Source organism: Equus caballus, chromosome 8, assembly GCF_041296265.1.
Source record: "Equus caballus isolate H_3958 breed thoroughbred chromosome 8, TB-T2T, whole genome shotgun sequence".
Lineage (NCBI taxonomy): Eukaryota > Metazoa > Chordata > Mammalia > Perissodactyla > Equidae > Equus > Equus caballus.
In genome coordinates this window covers 89517018-89539711 of record NC_091691.1, presented here as the reverse complement: position 1 = coordinate 89539711, position 22694 = coordinate 89517018, and positions in this window count along the sequence as shown.

Here is a 22694-nt window from a genome sequence, read left to right as displayed (position 1 = left end):
AAATGCAGAAGATGTTTCATTATGTATGACCTTGTGTTGTTGATTAGTAACTTTTTAAATATTTCCAGAATAAGTCTTACACTCATCATCAAATGGTCCACAGAGTGAAAACAGTCTTAAAATAAACATTTTTTGATGTTTTCATAATTATGCTTAAATTCCTCTTGTAAGGATCAAGAACTATAATCGAGGACGCTTCTCCTCATAATGAAGTGTGTTCTTTCTCACTTTTCTTCTTTTCATCTCCATTCCTTTTCATGTTTCTGTTAGAGAAAAGGAAGGTCTCTTTCATGCTACGCCTCTGGTGGGGAATGCTAACGAGGAGATTGGGGTTGAAACAGCTAACTGAACTACCAAATGTCACAGCTTGGGTGGGTGTGAAACTTTGGGGGATAAATGCGCATTATCCCTTCAGTGACATTCACCCGAAGGCCTCACCTCTCTAAGCAACGTGACTCTTTAAAATATAGTGACTTTTTATAAAAAATAATACAAGCTTGGTGGCAAAAATGTGAAAAACATAGAAAAGTAAAGCAAAATATATCTGCTTATAGTTATACCATCCAGAAATCAATTCATTTTTTAGCTACACGTTCATTCCTTTAGGAAATATGCATAAATAGTCTCTCCTGGGCCAAGTCCTGTGCTTGGGGATGGGCGACTTGACCTGCCAGGTCACCAGGGTGCAGACTCCATTGCAATATCATATGTAAGTAAAAAAATATGGTAGTAAAATGCATCTCTTTAATACCTAAATGTATCCAACACGTTTTAGAATGTGATGTACTACAAAATACACACTAGCGGAGGGCACATGCTCTCAGTTTCTTCTCTGAGCTGTTCATTTTGGAAAGCCTCATAAGCATTCATGTATGTGTCACAGCCATGAACGATTTCAGCTACTTTGTATTTTCATGCTTTTCTTGAAAAACTAAACTAGTTCTTAAATTTTATTTTGAAATGCAACCCATATTACACATTAAATGTAAAATTAAAAAGTCAAGATATTAAAAGACTGATAATAAATTCAGTGAATACAGAATGTTTAGTGCATGTGTATGCTTATGGATATAGAATAAAATCAAGGCATTTAATAAAGGCACATATTTTCATCAGATATCAAATTCATTAAAAAGTTAGCTATACAGACCTTTAGGGTTCTCTGTTCAGGAGCAAGGCAAGCTACTTGACAGAAATATTAGTGGAATACTAAGAGTTAGCCGTAGTTTATTTGAGTTCAAAGTTTAAGTTCGAGTTCTGGCTGTGTGACCTGGAGTGAGTCTCTTAACCTCTAGCTTCATCTGTGGAGAATGGAGTTAGTAACGTTTCTCACAGGGTTGTTGTGATAAATGAATGTCTGTACATCTCTTAGCCCAGCACCTGGCACTCAGTGGGCATGCCATGTCAGCTGTCCCATGCCCTGTTTTCCTATTCATGCTGCAAAACTAATGCCATGGGGTTCCCTGAAAACACCATCTTATCACATTTTCCAATCACTTAGAGAAAGTGAAAAAGCCAAAATTGTACCCTAGCCTCTCAGTAAGAACAAAACCAACCACCACAATAACACAATTTGGCCTATATTGAAAAGCGTGTTTTTACTATGCATTTTTGCATGCACAAAACAGTCTTTTGTAGTGCAAAGAAGTATACCATGATTTCTAAAATCCTGTGGAGTTTGAGCGTGTTGGCCCATAAATAGAAATAGAAAGAATTCTTCTTAGAGAAAAGCCTGTTTTGTTTCTTTTTGTTGTTGTTGTCTGTCTGTAGTAATGCTTCAAGGTCTTTGGTAATAGAAATTAAGGTTATCAGGGAAATGTTGAAAGGAAAACTGTTAGACAAATGAGAGTGGAGAAGGCAGAAAACAAGTAGAATAAAAGTTGAGCTGCTTTCTGAGGCTTGCAAAATGAAGGCTGGCCTCAGACAGACTGAGTGTGTGGGTCCAGCAGAGGTACATACATTTAAGTCCAGGAAATTTTCAATATTTCCTCCTCAAATCTAGTTAATTGACAGCCTGGAAGACAAGCTGCATGTTTTGAGATTATTACTGGTTGAGAGCAAGGTGTTAAATTTAGTGACTCCACTTTTTTAAGGCATTTTTTTACTTATACTTAAGCTTAATATAATTATTAAGTCTAATATTAATAATAATGACTAATATGTACTGAGCTTTTATTACTATGAGACAATGCCTAAGTGCTTTGCATATATTCCCACATTCCACACTCACAACACTCAATTCGTTTGACAGGATTGATATTTCCATTTTACAGGAGTAGAAATGGGGGCATGGCTTGTAAAGAAACTTGACCACTAACCCCCAGCTAGTAAATGGCAGAGATAAATTTCAAATCCAGGGTTCCCGAAAGAAGAATCAGCGATACTAAAAGATTCAAAGAACAGCAGGAAGTGTAAACGCTTAAGAAAATCATGATAAGCCTTTCCCTGATCTCAGCCAGAAGCCAGTGATTTGGGAGAAGGCTGCAGAACCCCCAAGCACACAACGGGCTTCTAGTGGGCTGGAAAGCCAGGTTCCCACTTTCAACGCCTCTCGCCTTTCATTTTTCGTTGGATCATTTTGGGGAGCTATCAAGCGGGAGTGAAAAGGCATGCTCAGTGATGCATGCTTAAATTAGATTTGCTCTTATTGCTTTATTTACCCTGTCATGATAAATCATAACATTTCCATCCTCTGGTTAACTGTGTATTAAAATGACATGAGATGGCAACACTTTAGTGGGCAGAAAATTAAAAGAATGACTTTTCCGTGAGAAACATTTAACTTTCAAGAGTATTTCCTTCTGAATGCATATGAGTGGCATTTTAAACATCTCATCCTTTAGCCTTAATATCAATAGGTATCATCAAGTAAAGAAATCAGTAATGGTTATGACAGTCCAGGAACAAAATACTAATCAACTCAGAGAAAATGGTATTTTAAACTCTGTTTACTGGTGAAATTTACTTCATCGTGACAGGCCTTCAAATACATAAAGAGTTATTTTAATTTTTATAGACCCAGGTCTTTGTACCTTTCCTAAGATGTCATGGTTGCAGACATTCCTCTGCTTGTTAGTAACACCCAAGTGTATACACTACCTTTTCCATTTACAAGTCCCATCTCAACTGGTCATATGGATATTTTGGGGGACTCACCTTTTGCTAAAATTTCAAAATTATTTTATTTTCCCAAATTTTCAAACAATTTATATATACTGGCATCTTATGCAATAAATATTTCTCTGAAAATTTTTCCTATCATTCTTTTCTTTCAAAATGCTGGGTTTATTTTTCTCAAAATGTTAAACTAACTTCACCTTGTATAATATATGAGTTTAAAAGTCATGGCTAAACTTTTGGATATAAAAAAATGTACAGGCCAGAAACGACAACAGAAAAATTTGTAAAGATAAATAACAATGGAATCAGCATCTTCCTATGTTTATTTGTTTATATCTAGGATTCTAGAAATTGAGTCTTAGTGAACCAGGAAGAAAGTATTAAATGTATGAAACATTGGTAAATAATGTAAATGCTAAACATAGCACATGCTCAAATGACAAAGACAACATCTAGGTTTTGTGGTTAAAGGAACCGAGGTGGAGGGGCTGGCCCCGTGGCCGAGTGGTTAAATTCCTGCGCTCCGCTGCGGCAGCCTGGGGTTTCACTGGTTCAGATCCTGGGTGCGGACATGGCACTGCTCGTCAGGCCACGTTGAGGTGGTGTCCCACATGCCACAACTAGAAGGACCTGAAACTAAGATATACAACTATTTACCAGGGGGATTTGGGGAGATAAAGCAGAAAAGAAAAAAACGAGAAGGAACCAAGGTGGAAAGAATTAAAGTGCAGGACGGAAAAGAACAAGCTATGGTGTATTACTGAGGGGAGAACGAATGGGGTGTTGAGTGAAATAATTCTCAAGTCCTTGTATTGTCCAGGAAAAAGGTACAAATATCATTTATGCTCAAATGTTTTAAGTTACATGTGAATATTAAAATTCAAAAGACAAAAGTACAATAATAAAAAATAGTTTGTATAACTTCCATATTAGTTAAGGAAAAATAATGAAATATTGAAAGGAAACTCAATCCAAATAAATGATCAAAAATGAGGAAAGAAAGAAACAGAGTAAAAAATAGGAAAATAGAAAACAAATATTATGGTAGAAATCAAATCATGTATAACAGTTCTTAAGATACAATGTAAATGAATTGAAATCTTCAGTACACATACAAATAACTAAAATGATTAGAGGAATTTAAATATAAAAGATAAAACAAATACTTCTAGACTAAAATAGAGGAGGTTATTTTTATAATAAGGTTTGAAAGGTTGTTTTAAATAATATAAAGTGAAAAAGGGGAAATATTAATAAATTTAACAACCAAATTAAAGAACCTCTATTTGTTAATAAAAACCATAAAGGAACAAAAAATAAAAACACAATCCATATAGAAAGTAAAATATTTGCAACCCATTTTACCTACAAATTAGTTATATTCAGAATATTTAAAAACTTTCTATGAATCAGAAAAAAAGACTAGTAACCAGCTGAAAAGTGAATAAAGGTGTAAATATAATTTCATAGAATTGGAAACACACATGATCATTAAATGTGAGTACACTCTCAATTATCTTGGTAAATAAGAACATAAAAAATAAAATTTACACTCACCATATGGCAAAAACTTTAAAATCTGATAATAACAAGTGTTTTTAAGGATGGGTACCCATGGAATCACTTATCCACATTTGATGGATGTATAAAATGATACAGTCACATTAAAAATAAATTAGGCTTTCCCTAGTAAAGTTGAATGTGCATGCATACTAAAACCCAATGATTAAACATAGGCACACACACAGATACATATAATACACACACTTGTATGTATACGCATGCATATGTATACATATGTATGTATACACACATGCCACAGGATATGCACATGTTCATCAAGCATGTAAAATAATGTTTCTTTGGGAGTATTGTTAATAATGAAAAATACAGGCACACATGACCACACAGCAAAAAACACTGACTGTCCATTTTTGGTAGAATGGATCAATGTATTTTGGGTTGTTTATACAATGAAATATTACTTACTAATGAGATAAGACTCAAATTATAAAATCTTTCAGTGATCAAGGCTACTTTAAGTCTCACACTGCATGATTTTTAGAGGGACAGGAAATGGTCTTCCACTGGATTAGTCATAAGTTGCAACCATAAGAGATGATTACGTATATACGTACACACAGCAAGCACCGTAGTTTAGAACCACTATTTGCAGCAACAGTAAGAAATTCAGTTGGCCATGGAACCTACTAGTTAAACTTGAATGGTTCTTGATATTTCAAGTAGAACTTTGAAGAAGAAAGAAATCATTTTCCACTGTCCATTGAATCACAAGGTAGATATTCTCACAGTGCAGGGACCAGAAGGAGCAGCAGCAGATGTGGGTAATTTTATTCCATCAGATGTAGTTTTCCATTTTGTATCATGAGCAACATTTTAATTGTTAAATAACTAATACTAAATAAATCCAATATACCAGATATTGACAGGCATGAAAATCATTATTTCTACAAAAGACAATAACAGAAAACTATTTGATTGTTTTTCACAAGCAAATTTTGGTACTGAGTGAATTATTTCCATTATTATGACAGATGAGTTAGATGACTTAAAAAATGATGATTTAAGCAAGTTTTAAGTAATACTCAGCAAGAACATTGGCTTTATTACTGGTAGGGTGGAGGTAAGTGGTGTACACTTTTCATTTGTATTCGAAACTCATGCTCTTTCACTAGTTATATTGTATTTTTCTCCTCCAAACGCTGTCTATGGATTTCACTAGCATTTTATCTTCTCTAGCTTGTCTAGTGTCATTTGAAACATCTCATAATTTAAACTTTCAATTTTCCATTCAATCAAGAGCAAATGTTACTTATGGTTTTGTGTAACACACTATTAAGAATGAAACAAGGCATAGTGTTGTATAGGATAATTCTAGAATATATTGCATCCTAATATTACCTTTCTGGTTTTATTTTTAATCACTACTGTACTTGTAGGAGTAGAATAATTCACACTAAAAGTCATTTAAACAAACATTTTGATATTGACTGACTAAAATGTAAAAATGCTAGGTTCTTAACTGACTTTCTGTTCTTAACAATATTAGCATGAAATCTCTATTTCCTGTGGGGGAAGTGAAAAAGACACGTGATGTTCAGATGCATCTCTTGCCTTCAAAGGCCGGCAGTGAGAAGAGAGGCTGCTCTAAGTGCCACGCTGGCTCCTGGCCATGTTGTGATGGCAGCAGCTTCCTCGGCTTCTAGCAGCTTAGGCTCTGATGCACATTCCTGAGTGAGTGTCAGGATGGAGCTATTGATCACAGATGATTTTCTCTCATAGAGAGACAGGCTTTTGCTACCTTTTGGCCTTGGTAGTCAGTGAGAAAAATGTACATTTAGTTTCAGGGTTACAGGAGAGAAGGAAAATATTCCTTAAATGGCATCATGAGATTCTGGCAGGCTGTGCTCAGAACTACCATTTGAATTTGATGAATGGACCAGTTTGTAGAATCTAATCACTGGTTTAATTTTTCCCCCCACCAAATATAGAGGCTCTATAATCAGTTTTAAATTGAAGCACTGACTTCAGTTGGCAGTATAATTTTCTATATTCGAGAATAAACCTTATAGTGGAAACTTACGTTTAGGCTAAGCCTAAGGCTGTGATATAAACGGAACGTGAATTGAACACTGTTTTACTCTTTAAGATCACAATCATATCTTGCCTTTTTTAATATAACCACCCCGTGACAGTAGGAAGAATCTGGCCCAGAAGGTGAACTCAGCTATGTGGAGAGTCACACGCACACGATCATCCCCAGTGCCCTTCACAAACTCTTTGTAATCCCAGGCTTCGTGCCCTCTCCAAAGGTGCCTTTCCAGGGCAGATTTCCAAAGCTAGACTTGGTTCTTTTACTAACTATAATCTTCAAAATCCGCAAGGAAGAGAGTTGGGGAATGGAATTAGAGGACATTGCAAACCTAAGGTAGCCTTTAAGAAAGTTTTTCCCTTGTATTGGTTCAATTTACTCTGCGGAACTCTGGCCATATGAAAAGCTAGATGTTTTCTCGGAGACAGGAAGCAAGGAAGAGCATGAAGCTTTAATACGGCACAAACGTTGTCGTTTCTGTTGAAAATATGATCTAAACGCAAAAAACAAAATGCAACAAAACATCCTGACTTTTTTTGTGTGTACAACTTCACCTCTCATAAAGTACATACCACAACACACACACACACACACAAAACATGAGTTAGGTTAACATTTAAATTAACATTCAAATTAGTAATAGGAAAATAATTGGAGGGTAAGTTGGAAATTACCTGTCCAATGTTATTAACAATAAAAACGTCTGACACCATGCCTTTACTATAGTCCCTCACTACACATTTCACAATGTCCTGCCTTCAGTAAATGTTTCCTTTATTCAGGCACCCAATATAGATACACTTGAAACAAGTTAAGATGGTTAGAAATTACCTAATGACCCTTCTCTACTTATATTTATTTTCTTGTTTGAGTTCTCAGACTGTGCTTGAATTCTTTGTCTTTAACATCTTCAGAAATTTTGTTAAGACTGCTATATTTGGAACAGTGGGAGCACTTATTTTTAGTCTATCTATGCTGCTAACCTAATCATTTCAGAAAACACAATTTTCCTTATTAACCTCTTCACATAAGGTCTTTTGAAGAAATGACAACAGGGAGACACCAAGGAATTAATTGTAAGTTTCGTGAAAGTAAAAGCAATTTGAAGTCACACACACAGTCAAGCAAGCCGAGTCATTTCAGTGCCTTCCCTCCCACCCTATCAATCTTCTGCCCTGCCCTGGAGTGGCTTCCACTGCTGTGTACGGGTGAGAAAAGTGAGTTAGTCTTGAGTTCAACCCCAAACAGAATGCCAGTCTCCCGGGCAGACATTGCCAAACCTCCAACAGGTTTAAGGAAACACTGGCAAAGCAGCGAATGTTTCTCTTTTCTTATAAAATGCCACAGATTTATAGATTGTTATCAATGATGATCTTGTAATTATTATTTGTCCACTAGAAAAAACATAGCATTAAGAGTTTAGAGTCAATTATGGTGTTTTGAAAATTTGTATATTTCAATGCTAGACAGTAAGTTAAAGGAACACAGCTTTCAAACTTGAATATAAATATGTTATCTACTACTTTACTCATATCTGAGACCAATCACTGGATCTTTAAATTTTCATTGTTGAAGTTGAGGCAAGTAAAAAAATTAAGTAATGCAAAGCGAAATGCAAAAAGCCTCAGAATAAGACAAAAGTTATGTGACCTAAATTTGGTACCAATTATTATCAAAGATAAGCATGTTATTGACTTATTTGAACATTTATTTTTTAGCTGACAGTCACCAGGTAGGTACCCAGATCTTTACCTGGTTATAAAATTTCACTACTCTCTGTAGACAGTCTTAGCTTTGAACACTTACCCTGGCCCATTTCATATTGGAATCAATTCCCCAGTTCAGTTACAATGATCCCTTCATTCATACTCCTGTTGACAGTTGCCTCCCCCTAAACTTGCACTGACCATGTCTCATTCTCAGTGTTCTCAGCTCTGAGTTTCCTCATATCTGCTCTTTCAATGTGATATGCTTCTCCGTCTATACTTACTTCCTTGAGCTACCCTGCACAAAAGGCCCACTGGCTCAACTTGGCCACTGGAATCTGTTATGCAGTTTGAAACATGAAAGTGATTCTTGTTAGGTTCAACATTTGGTTCAACAGCCCTATATTTGGCACCTGATACCTGTCTCGTTATGTCAGTAACATCTAGGAGATAAAGGATCTTGACTCCTAACTCTAAAGAGTGTCAGAAAGACAGATCAGAGCCAGGAAAAAAGGGACAACTACAGAGAATGAAACATCTGTGTACACACACGCACATACACTGCCAACTGTAATGTAAGCTAGTGCTAGGTGCTCCACATTCTTGTCAACTCTATATATTTTCTGTCATTTTAATTTCAGTCAATCTAGTTACTGAGTAGCAGAATAATTATTGCTTTTTTATGCATTATAACTCCTCATAAGGGGTGTGTGTGTGTGTGAACATGGTGAAAGTCACCATAGCATTCTGCTGTGGCCAAAAAAATAAAGACAGACACATGACATATTTTAGAGCAATTCATTGGTTATTGGGAATTAAGTTTTAAAATCTAGTTAAAAATAAAGTTATGAAGATAAAACCAAACAATTACAACATAGTATGTCATATAAATTTGGTTTTATTAAGCAAATGATACTATGGAAATACAAAAACGAGATATCTCTTTAGAAATTCTGATTACAGTATAAGAGAAGAAGTCTTAAATATCATCCTAGAGAAGATTTATCGAAAGTAAATTTTTCCTAACTTAATTTTTAAACTCTCAACACTATGGAAAAGTTGAAAGAATAGTGCAATGAACATCCATACATCTTCTATAAAAATTCACCAAAGTATTTTGCCAAATTTGCTTCCCTTTCTGTGTGTGTGTATATGTATTATATTTTCTGAAACATTTAGGAATATGTTGAAGACATCATGATACTTCATCCCTAAATATTTCAGCATTCATTACCTAAGAATATGGCCCATGTCCTACAATCACAGTACCATCATGATATCTAAAATGAATAAAAATACCATCTAATGCACAATCCACATTACAATTTTTGAGATTTTTAAAATATACATTTATAACTTTTTATTCACCAAATATATAATCTAGATTCTAAAATTGCATTTGATTTTGATGTATCTTTAGTCATTTTAAAATCAGAGTTATACCATTGTACCCAAAAGATTGAATTTTGGGGGATCCCTGGAAATTTATCTTATGGAATGTCCTCTACTCTTTATTTATTTATTATTTCCACACTGTATTTAACTTGTGTCTATATGCTCTGTATTTTCTGTAAATCTGAAGTTAAATCTAGACCTGTGGTTATGTTTTAATTAAACATTTTTCAAGGAATACTTCACAGACTATGTCTTTATACCGTATGACATCAGAAACACACAATGACTGGTTTTCCCATTATCTTTTTAGGACTATTTGGATATTAAGCCTACAGTATGTCTCAGAAAGTGTTCTATGTATGGAGAATAGAGCTGAACAAGGCAGGCAAGGCCCTTGCTCTCACAAAACTCTCAGTCAAGCGAAAGAAGACAGAAAATACACAAACGAGATAACTTTAAATAACTGATAAATGATTAAGAATAGGATACTATGATGATAAAAGTGATAGTTTTGTAGCAAGTGTGATTCCACGAAGATTATAATTTAAATTAAGTATATAAGCAATATTAAACTTATCATGAAATTTGTTATGCAAATATCATGTAAACATTATATAAGCAATATAATGACATTTTCTAGTTTCATAATAAAAAATCTCAAGCATTTAAGATAAAATTTCTTGAATTTTCAAGTATAATATTAGGAAAGCATATAAAAATGAGTGGTTGTTATGCTCTGTATATTAAATTTTGCAGTCAAGCTGTTTCATAAATATACTATTTATAGAATAATTGTATTTGCTCTGAAATGAAGGTGCCTAAAGCTTACGATAAAGTAATCTATATGACATAGTTCTACCCTCCTCCTGTTCTTCTCACTTTTAATTTTATTTCTCTTTTGATTTAAGTGCAGTTAATAGTTTATTTTAATTTGTGGAATAATTGCTACAGCTCATGAATTGCTTGGGTCTACGCAATTTTGAAAAATGAACTTTTAAACTATTTCTATATAGAGCAAGTTGGCCTTAGGGATTTTTAATTTTGAGTAACTGAACCCCTTCTGATTAAGTGTGAGTGATGAGAAGGGGCGTGGGGTGGGATTAAATGAGAAATCCAGGGCATCTCACTTTCCAGATGTGGAGCTGGGTCTCAGAAAAGGAAGAAAATAAGTGTGGGAGAAGCATCATAAATTAAAGGAGCTTCTTTCTGTCTTGAGTCTTGTGGTCTCTCTTCCCTGTGCACCTGCTTTGTCGCGTCGTCCCACTCTACACACATTTTCCTTTGTTGGTCAAGTAAAACAAGTTTAATACGTTATGAGAGCTCTGTGTTGGCTGCCCTTCGCCCAGCTCCCCATGCCCTGCTCCAGTCCACTAAGGTAGAAATATTCCTTGCAAACTTGGTAACTTGCAGAGGTTTCCTTGTGTTTTCTGAAGTGGGAGGGGGATAGAAGAATTTGAAGAAGTCTTGAGACACTCGATCATTTTGCATATGAACGATATTGCACAGAGGACAAACAATAATGGACTGACAGCCAAGCAGCACAGAATCACTTTGGAAAATGATGGAGAGAGGAAGAGGACTGATTTTAGCTACAGATGTGGTCAGTGTCCCTTTGGGGAGACAGCGTGAAAATGAAGATATTAGGAAGTCTCTAAATTTTATACAGCAAAAGCATTCCTTTGTCAGGCCCCCAAAAGGAACTGTATTAAAGTGTTACATTGCTTTTCTTTGATTTGGCATTGGATTTGTATTTGTTTTTTATTTTAGAGTGACACCATGATGAGTCTAGTCTCAATTTGGCCTTATTTTATCCAGGTAATATTTGCTTTCCTCTGCAAATGACCTAAACCAGCTATATCTTCTCCCAATTTAATCATCTGAAACTTAATAACAAAAGCTATTTGTAGTAGTCCAGATTCCTAAGAGAGAATACTATTTGGCCTATTTTTGTCAGTTGACTTTTTTAGCTCAATTACCTATTATTGGTGTTGGGGGGTAGGGTGCAGAGGACAGACATAGAAAGGTTTATTAATATAATATAATAAAGGTGCTTACTTATTTGCGTGGGTGGGAGCCTCTGTAATGTAGCTACAGCTCATGATTTCTAAACTAGCTCATAGTGTTTGAGCAGGTAGTATTCCCCAACTCTTACCCCAAATTCTTTATTATCTGCAAAATAAGTGCTATAAATCATTAGATATTACCTTTATGAATGCTTTTACACATCATACTTAATAGCCTTACTGTTTTTTTTTTTCTTCTAGTTGCTTCTCATTTGATTACACCACACTTCTCAGATCTTAAAATATCATTTCATTTTCCTTTGGTCAGTACTCATTTCAAAATTCTTAATGATTCTTTGCTCATTACAGTCATAATATACACCAACAATATTAATAATAATTTACTGCAAGAAAAATCCACCAGACACAGGATTTTTCTGTGAGTCTTCTGCACTCTGTGGATATGAGGGGCACATGGGTCATAGGAGGTAGACATGTCCCCAGGAAAGAAATCCAAGTTTTTTGGTTATGATGCCAAAAGTACAGGCAACAAGAGCAAAAATAAACAAGTGTGACTACATCGAACTGAAAAGTTTCTTCACAGCAAAGGAAACAATCAAAAAAATGAAAAGGCAACCTACAAAATGGGAGAAAGTATTTTCAAACAACATATCCAATAAGGGGATACTATACAAAATATGTAAGGAACTCATACAACTCAATAGCAAAAAACAACAGATAACAATTAAAAAGTAGTCAAAGGATCTGAATAGACATTTTCTCAAATAAGACATACAAGTGGCCAAAAGGTATATAAAAAGGTGCTCAACATCACTAATCATCAGGGAAATGCAAATCAAAACCACAATGAGATATTATCTTAAACCAGGTAGGATGGTTATTATCCAAAAGGCAAGAGATAAGTGTTGATGACGGTGTGGAGAAAAGGGAAACCTTGTGTACTGTTAGTGGAAATGTAAATTGGTATAGCCATTTTGGAAAACAGTATGATGTTTCCTTAAAAAAAATTAAAAATAGAACTACAGTGTGATCCAAAAATCCCACTTCTAGGAATATATTCAAAAGAAATGAAATCAAGATCTCGAAGAGATATCTGCACCCTCATGTTCATTACAGCATTATTCACAATAGCCAAAATATGGAAACAACTCAAATGTCCATAGACACATGAATGGATACACAAAGTGTGATATATATATGCAAAGAAATGTTTTTCAGCCATGAGAAAAAAGGAAATCCTGCCATTTTGGACAATATGGATGAACCTGGAGGACAATAAGCTAAGTGAAATAAGCCAGGCAGAGAATGAAAAATACTGTATGATCTCACTTACACGTGAAATCTAAAAAAGTCTAACTCACAGAAACAGAGAGTAGAATGATGATTGCCATGAGTAGGGGTATGGGGAGACGTGGGTCAAAGAGTACAAACTTTCAGTTATAAGACAAATAAGTTCTGAGGATCTAATGTACAGCGTGGTGATGATAGTTAATAATACCACATAGTATACTTGAAATTTGCTAAGACAGTGGATTTTAAGTCTTCTCACCTCACGCACACACAAAATGGTAACTATACGAGGTGACGTGCTAATTTGCTTGATTGTGGTAATCATTTCACAATGTGTATCAATCATTGTCTTGTATTTATACCTTAAATGCGTGTAAATTTTGTCAACGATACTTCAGTAAAACTGAAAAAAAAATTCTATTAAGAAATTTAGTGGCCACGAAATGCTTTGCCAAGGTTGCATCTCTCATCCGGCACATGCAGGCCCTGCAAGAGTGGCGAGTCCAGTATCTGGATAGCACCAATGTGCTTCTGAGTATGTCACACAATTTTTTATTACTCCTATATTAGCCTTTCAATTATAAATTACTGTTAGTACATTTCAGACTAATGATATGCATATGGGTCAGTTGTGGGTTTTTCAGTTAAATATGTAACAATGTGTATTTGTATCGACTATATTTAAGGGCCCAGTATTTCCAAGTTGTTTAAATTTTGGCACATAAATTCAATGCAGTTCAAATATGAGTAATCTATATTTCATTAAGAGATAGATGCAGAACTTTAATCATGAAGATTTTTTTTAACTGAAATGTGAAAAAGGAAAAAGAAGGTGGATGTTTTTATGGCTCAACTAAGAAGGCCCACAGCTCAAAAGAAAAAAAAAAAAAGAGAGTTGTTCATAAGCATAGACTATGTAGCCTATATCCAATGAGGAACTAATGAAATTGGGACAGATTATGTAATCAATTCTTCTTTTCATTGGATCTTTTTTTTCTGATTTAGCTTACTATTAAAAAAGTATACCAACATATGAGTATAAAACTCATGCTATGAAACAGGCACCTTTTGAAGTCAAACCACAAAAAAGGCTCGAATTTATAGGCCATTTACTCACACACACAGAGTCCCTTAATGGAAACTTGCAAAACATAGCGTGGTGGTGATTTGTCCTCTATTTCATAATGGTGGTGCATGGCACTAGCCCCTGCTGGCTTCATTTTCTGTTAAACCCCTCGATCGACACATTTATGCTTGTACATTGCATACATCTTTTCTTCTGTTCTCCGTACTTCAATTTTATTTTTTTCCACAGCAGAACGGACTTGAATAAAATTGTGCACTTTTTCAGAGTGTAGCAAGCTGATAGAAAATACTACAAAGCAGAGTTGAGGCAGAATTTCCTATGAATTACATTATCATTGAAGCAGGGGAAAGAGCTAAATGGAGCCCTGCCCAGTCTCATTCGTGTTTAAAGAATAGGACTCTCTAACCCACCTGCCGATGAAGTGGAAAGCAGGGAAATGCATAATAAAATAATATATTTCATAAAGATAGTTATTTAGAAGTACTCATATCCAAAGCCTATTTATCCTAATGTGGAAATAATTCCTGCTGTAGGTATAAATGTCCACGTATGCTCTGTAATATGCAGTCTATGAATTCAAATTAGGTATTGCCAAACGATGGAGCATTTTTAAATTTAGAGTGAAAAATAAGATTGTTTTCTTCCTGGTTTTTCAAAGTAAAATTGCTTGAGGTAATACAAAGCAGCATTTTATTTTCTAATTACACTTCAAGGAGAGCCGTCTCCATCTCTTGACTGGTTACTCCTCCCAGAGAGAGTTGTGCTAAAGAACTGTGTCCTGGATGGGGACTGCTGTCACTAAGGTGTCTCCATCCTCCAACTATGCAGGAATCCCTAACAAGCTGCTTTCTTTCAGACCTATTACTTCCATAATGGGATTCATTGCTTTCCTAAGCAGCCCTTGTAATTTTCAGCAAGGTCCTTTAACTCACTTAATGTGAAACATTTGTTCATGCCTAATTTGTCTGAGCGTGGCCATGTTTGTGTTTTCCTTGAGTTGCAGAAGGTTGACTGTGGGGCTAGAACTGCCTGCCTCAAGTGAGTGCATTCTCGCTGAATTATAGTAATTACTGTGGTTTCATTTGGTTGGTGCTCTCTGCAGTGGCCCTCCACGACAAGGTTAACAAGCAGAAGGCAGCTGAACATCAGAATATAAGTGCCTCATCTCACACAAGCAATTGTTGACAGTGCGATTTTTTCCTCCCATAACTATGGCAAGGTTGCATAAAGGACACAGCTGGAAAATGCTCCTGGAATTAAAATCCAGAATCCCTAATGTAGGGACAATTTCAATATAGCAGTAATATTTTTCTGTGAGTTCTGATATTAAGATTATCCTCTGCATGTGTCTTTAAAATGTTAGACGATCCCACTTTTACACCCTGATAAGTTTCGCCTTATTGTTGGCCCAACTCAGACTCCTCGCTTACTCTTCCGGGTTTGGTAGCTTTATTCAAAGCGAAGGGAGAACATTCTTTGGCTGCAGTTCAAAACGACAGCTTAATTCTTTTTAAAGCTTTTCTCTCCTAACTTATGACATCTAAACTGATCTTGTTGCCTGTGTACCATCAAAGAGACCATTTATTTTATTTTACTTTGTATTTACATATGATTTAAATTAATCCTTTCCTTTCTCTTTCTCTTGTATCTGTGAAGGCTAGAAGAGTATTTTTTCCAACTCTCTAGTATTATGATGACCTTACACTCTTAGCTGTGCAATTATATTAGAAAACTAACCTTTAAATAATTTTTAGATTGGTGACAAGTGCATAATAATGCAGACATTTGAGTTTTAGCATAATTTTCCATTGAAGTTTCACTTAAAAACTACATATAGTTTATTATTACACATAATTTGATGAAGTATGATGTGGAATATATAAAATACTCTTCCAGAGAATAAAATTAACATATTTTTAATATGTATACATCTGGTGCATACATATGGAAGATCTATCACACACTTTATTTATATTATTGACTGTATGCAGTCGCATTGCATGATATTATTTCTATTTTAGAAACAAAGTCTTGAGCTAAGAGGTTTGAGTAAATGCCAACAGTAAATATGTTCCGTAACTATTTTTCAAACTTTAAGAAACAACCTATTAAATACTTTATTAAAGAACTGTGGTTTTGAAATATAATTTGATTGTGAGTGGTCATTCATTCCACAGAAATGACATTTCACACACACACACAAAAGACTAGAGAACTGATAGTAAACAACCAAGCTAAGAGGGAAATTAAGCTTTACTTTCCAGTTTAGGAATCAGGCAATGCTACTTTATTTTGCTCTTTGTAACTGTGTGTGTATGTGTGTGCGTGTTGGTGATGTTCCTTAAGGGAGGATCATAATAAAATCCTATAAAACAGTATAAAAGAAGATGTTTCATTTCTCATGGACTTCAAAGGAATTTCAGATAAGACATTTCAATAAAATTATCATGTAAAATGATATAGAACAGAAAAAATTTCCACAAATGTATAAAATGGATCATGAACTAATAAGAAATGAACTAAAATAGATATAGGGATAAGGAAAAAAGAAGCAATACAAATAAAATTTAACAAAGGAAATGTCCAATAAGAACAACGAAACCAACAGAAACACGTCGCTGGACACAGTAGGGAGAGAGTCACTTATTTAAAAGTTCCAGAAAACAGTCCCTGACTTTTTTTTAATGTCACTTTGCTTTAGTTAGTGGCAAGCTCCCTTTGATAAGGACAGATAGTGAAGGTGTTTGTTCTTTCTTATCACAATCTGCAGTTAGAGCCCTTTTGCTCCGCAATATGGTGGAGTCATAAGTAACATCAGGCTGAGGCTTGACCATTTTCATATTCAACACCAAATATCAGATCTCCATTTTATCAAAGTGAACCCTACTGTCCTTCCTGTCATAATCAAGCCTATAAAATAGATTTTTCTTTAGCTTGGGTGAAAGTTTAACTGTGTGTGTAGTCTTGAATAACACTGTCCATGTAAGTCAGAAACAGCCTGTGACCGAACATAGCTGTACTTTGTTGAAATTTCTGTCCTTAAAATACATGGTTTTTCAAAAAAGAATTTCACCATTGTTAACATATAAAATAAATCTCATAAAATGGGTCAGAATGAAAACAAATCATTGAAGCAAAATGGGCTGCAAACCGAAAGGAGGTGCTGTGATTTCTTTTTAAGGTCAACTTCTATTCATCTATCCTTTTACTGAAATTTCTGTAGTAAAAATGTTAGAATATCTTCGTAAATATGGAATCAAATGATAAAATTTATATATTCAAAATAGTGATATTTATTGTTCACTTACCTACATGGGAAGAGATACTGACAAAAATATTTCTGAGTGAATATCCATTAAATCATTGAATTTTTCAGAGGACACAACAATTTTCTCTCTGCTACAGCCAAATGAAATAAACTTCATTTGAGGATCTATTGTGTTCTGGGACCTTGTAAATATTATGTCATTTATTCCTCAAAATTATCCGATAGACAGACATTTCTTTCTTAATTATATGCAAGAACACATAGCTCAGAAAAGCTCAATAACATACACTCCATCCCAAGTATTGTCACTGAAAACTCAGGGATTTGGCTCAGGTCTGTCTGACCTAATAGCTCCAGTTATGTCCACTCTCAAACATTTTGAGGATAAGCATAACTTAACAATGAACAGGTGTTTTCTTAGGAGAAAATATAAGCCTGGAAAACATTATGTTAAGTGAAAGAAGTCTGGCACAAAATGGTCACGTATCGTATGATTCCATTTACATGAAATATCCAAAGTAGACGAATTCATAGAGACAGAACTCAGATCGGTGGCTGCTAGGATTTGGGGGCATAGGAGAATGAGAAGGAATTTCTTAGTGGACATGAGTTTTTACTTTGAAGTGATAGAAATATTTTGGAACTAGAGACGTCAGTTGCACAACATTGCAAATGTACTAAATGATACTTAATGGTCATTTTAAAAGGGTTAATTTTACGGTGTGTAGATATCACCTCAATAAGTTATTTTTAAAAAGAAAATATAATTGTGATGACAAAGGACAGTGGATTTCAGTTCTACCGTTACGACAGTTAATTCAGTCAAATTCATATGACCCTTACCTCCTTCCATACACCCCTATTCCCAAAGTTAATAACAAACATTCACTCTTTCCATAAAAGAGCAAATACTAATGGAAGATAAACACAGGCTACTAGGCTACAGGAGTCATTGTGATTTATATCTGTGTCTTCCTAAGTACCCAGCACAATATACAGTAGAATACTCTAGCAAAGTTTGGTGAACTCGCTTTTGAAACCCAGAATCAATATAAACAAATAGTTATGAATATTTACAAAGACACAGCATATATGTTTCACAGTTTAGCCAAATATTTTAGCAATCATAGTTCAACAGCATATTTCTAAGCTTAACTAAAGATACATTCTCCATATTTCAAAGATAGGAGAAGAAAGAGCGTAAATTGGATTAAAATAAAAAATATAGCTCTTTGATGAAAGTTGAATTCTTTGGCGCCATCCATCACATAATAGGCCACTTTCTTGCTATACATGGGTTATTTACACTACAGTTTATCTCAGTCAATGATGCCTTTTTCTTTTAAACGGCTCTATAAACATCAAACTGTTTTGTTACATATAATCAGTTATACTTTGCTGCTTGATTAAAAACCAGATTTCATCTTTCGCTGGGGACACTTTAATGAAGAAAAAGAGAACATTGTTGTCCGTTAGAATATGCAGGTAACAAATAGTTTCTTGCAGATGCCAAGGCTTTGGTAAAATATGAGCAGTCGGAAAAATTCCAAATGGAGACGAGCATGACACCACTGTCTTCTGCGACTCAGCAGAACACACTTAGGCGTGTTTATGACTTTCATTGGCCACAAGCAATAGAAGAATTATAATCCTTCTGACCTCATGTCAGAAAGCTTTTATTCTTAAAGCCATTTTGTAACCTCTGGCATTAGGACTCTAAGTATGAAACAAGCATAAAACATGAACCAATCAGTGGCTGTGTCCCTAACACCTGAAGATTGCCCAGATTTTACCCTGGAACAAAGATCTGTTTAATGGAATCAATGAAATGAAAATAGGGCGATCCATTCACGTAGAATAAACAAATGGAGAAATAAAATGCCCATTCTCCAAGTATATCTGGATGTGTTCAGAAGTCACTTTCTATAAAACACAATTTCTTTACACTCAGCGTGCTTTCTGCCTTCCCACATCAGTAATGATGTATAAAACAAACAGTCATGGCGCATACGCCAACGATCTCCCTCTGCCCTGATGTCTGTCCACTTCTTTTTTCCATTCTCAACTCTCTCTCCTTGTGCCTCGTTTCTGTAGCTTTCAGCCGTCAGCTGGCCACTCTGTTTTGAACTTTTGGGATTGTCTGATGTTTCAGCAGGGTGGTTTTTAAACAGAACTTTCAAATCTTAGCTACATACCAACTTTAAAGGTCAATGTAAAAATAATTTAAAGTATGAAGTTTTAAAAAGGGGCAAAAAAAGAAAATTCCCCAATTCTGCTCAGTCATCTCTGCAATAGTGCAAAAACACGTAATAAATAGCAAAACCTGGGAAAGGTCAAAATGGAAATTATTAATAAATGCTAAATAACCAAGAGCCAGTGCCAAAGATACATAAAATGATGAAATGCCAATTTAAAACCACTGTGTGAAGCAAAAAATCTTTACATTTAATGGAAAATGTCCATAAGAGGAAAAAATAAAGAAAAACTTTCCAAGCTCCAGCTTTGCCAGGCTTGATTGCTAGATTGCTGTCAGGAATACCATATCCGCTAGGATCCTGCGATGCTTAAAGGATTTTTTATCTTTCTTAGATTGTTGTATACCCCTCACTAAAATATATGAACTACTTCATCAGGTGACCTCCAATTTTTGCAAAATTTAGCTAATAAATGAGAAATGAAAGAGTAATTTATAAAAAGAGCTTGGAAAGCTGTGTCTTTAACTGACAAGCTGGTGGACCGTGTTTGCTCTCTCACTCAAGGATATTAACATCATGACACTACATATTCCAGCCATATTTTATATTTCTTCCAAGTCATGCAAAAAACTGAAAATTTAATATTTAATGCAATTCTAAACTTTCAGATGTTTTTCTGGAGCTTAAACGTAGTGTCCTAAATCTAATAACCTTAGAAAATGCTTACTTTTCTACTGAAAGCATGTGCCTCTTGTGTGCTTATTTATTATTAGCATTTAGTAAACTCGGTACCCTCCATTACTATTTACTCCCTTTATTAGTTCTGTTTGTGTTGTTATTTAAAAATAGCTTGAAGAGAAATTAGAACTTTACCGTGAGTCATTATTATTTAAAAAGATAATAAAATCAGATGACTCATGCTAAAAAATGTATATATATTACTGTTAGAGTTGTTTTGCCCAAACTATATTCCTATTTCCTGATTTTTCAGACTCTCTTTCTCTATTTTATTCTTTGTTCTTCCTGAAATGTTTTTAATTTGTTGGGCAAATCATAAAAATCTCATGAAGATAGTTAAAGCTCAGATACCTGGAGAATAAATGAACTTCCCTGTATTATAAACAATAAATTAGATAACAGTAAAATCATAAAAAATGTCCTTGGCTTGCAGAGACAATGGTAAGTGGCAGACTATGAAAGTGTCTTCATAACTTTTAACTAAATTTTTTTTTGGACCCATTTTATTATTGTTCTCTTCATGCATGACTTTTCTGAAATGAGATCTGGAAGGAAGAGTATTTCAGGAAAAACCAAAGTTTTAATGATGGATGTTTTAAATAATAAGGATAAGAAGATTTTAGTGTGATTACATTTAAACATTTTCCACAGTGGATGCCCTTGGGGGAAATGTGCATTCTGTGTGGTAATTAAAATTCTGCACATACTATAATAAATAGAACAACGTAGAAATAACTCTCGGCTCTATAGTTGTAGCATCTATTTAGTGGTACAAAAATCTCCTGTGAAAAAATAGGGTGATATCACTTAACTGATGATTTGCAACTTAGAGAAGTAACATATAGGATGATGAATAAAGAAAAAAATAACATCAACTGATGTAATAATATAATAATGACATTCTACTTTCCCCATGTCTAGGAACTATGAGAATAATATAAATCTATTTTAAATTATAAAAGGAATATAGTAACATTACTATAAGTTTGAAAAAATGGTTTTAAAGGAAAAATAATCAGTACCTAGAACAGTGCCTGGTAGGCATTCAGTGCATATGTTTGTTGTTGTTGACCTATGTGAATGATTTGAACACAAGTATATTTCAGATAAAATTTTTGCAGTATTGAAATCAGGCTATATAAAAGTTGCAACATATCACAACTATTTATGGGATGGAAAAGGCAACGTAGTTGAGATAAAAGCAATTCTTAGAGACCAAATGCAATTTTGGTACACACAAGTAGAGGTTTTAGAACTCGTGGTAGGCTGTATTACCTTTATGGGAAAACATATGAGGAATGACTAAAAGCTCATTTACATTAAGTATTATTTAAGCATGTATCAATATCCGTGGATTTTATTGTGAATCTCTTAAAGGAAATTTTAATAAACCAAATGTGAATGTTACTTTCTTAGAAAATGTAAGAAAACAGTTTACCCATCATATTTTATAGCTTAATGTAGTACAGACATACTTGCCTAAAACAAGCATGTAAACATAAAGTTACATAAATGATTTGAAATATCTTGAAATGCTATGTAATGTTTAAAGTAAATACAAACTAATGAAACAATGTATGTTTATGCCAATTCAAGGTTGATGAGAATATATTAGGAGGTTCTAGCAGGAGATGGTGGTTGTCAAGTCCAATGACTGAAGAATAGAGCTTGTTTATTGAGAAAGCTTTCCTTTCCCTTGACCTCGTGAAGCACTTAAGGGAGAAGGAGACAGCCATCTTTACACTTGATCAGCCAGCCAAATCAATCACGGAAATCAGTGGAGTGTTAGCCACGTTGCCTTCAGTCCAAAGTTAAGAAGATGTTGCAGCAATGCTGTGTTTTGATGGAAGTCAGGCAGTATTTCAGTAAGTATGTGAGGCCAAACAAGTTTAGTATGGAAGGTGAGAATTCAGCTTCCTTCAGATGAAGTTTCCTTTCTGGGGAGGGCACTATAGATAGAAGGGTACGAAACCCACGAGGGAAAGTAAGAATAGAGTAAATGTGATGAAGCTACCTGAAGTGCTAGAGGACACTTGTGAGCAGGCTAATCGTGGTATTAGTGCCATTAGTGAAGGCTAAGAAATTCATCCTGAGATTCTGAGAAATTCAGAAGCTTCCTCTGCTTTTTCTTGGGATATTCCATGCAGAAAATTAAAAATACAGTAAGAGGGAACTGTAGAAGAGAGAGGCAGAATGGGACAAAATCTAGAGATATATGCAGGAAAATAAAAACCCAGATGAGAAAAAAATGTTAATAT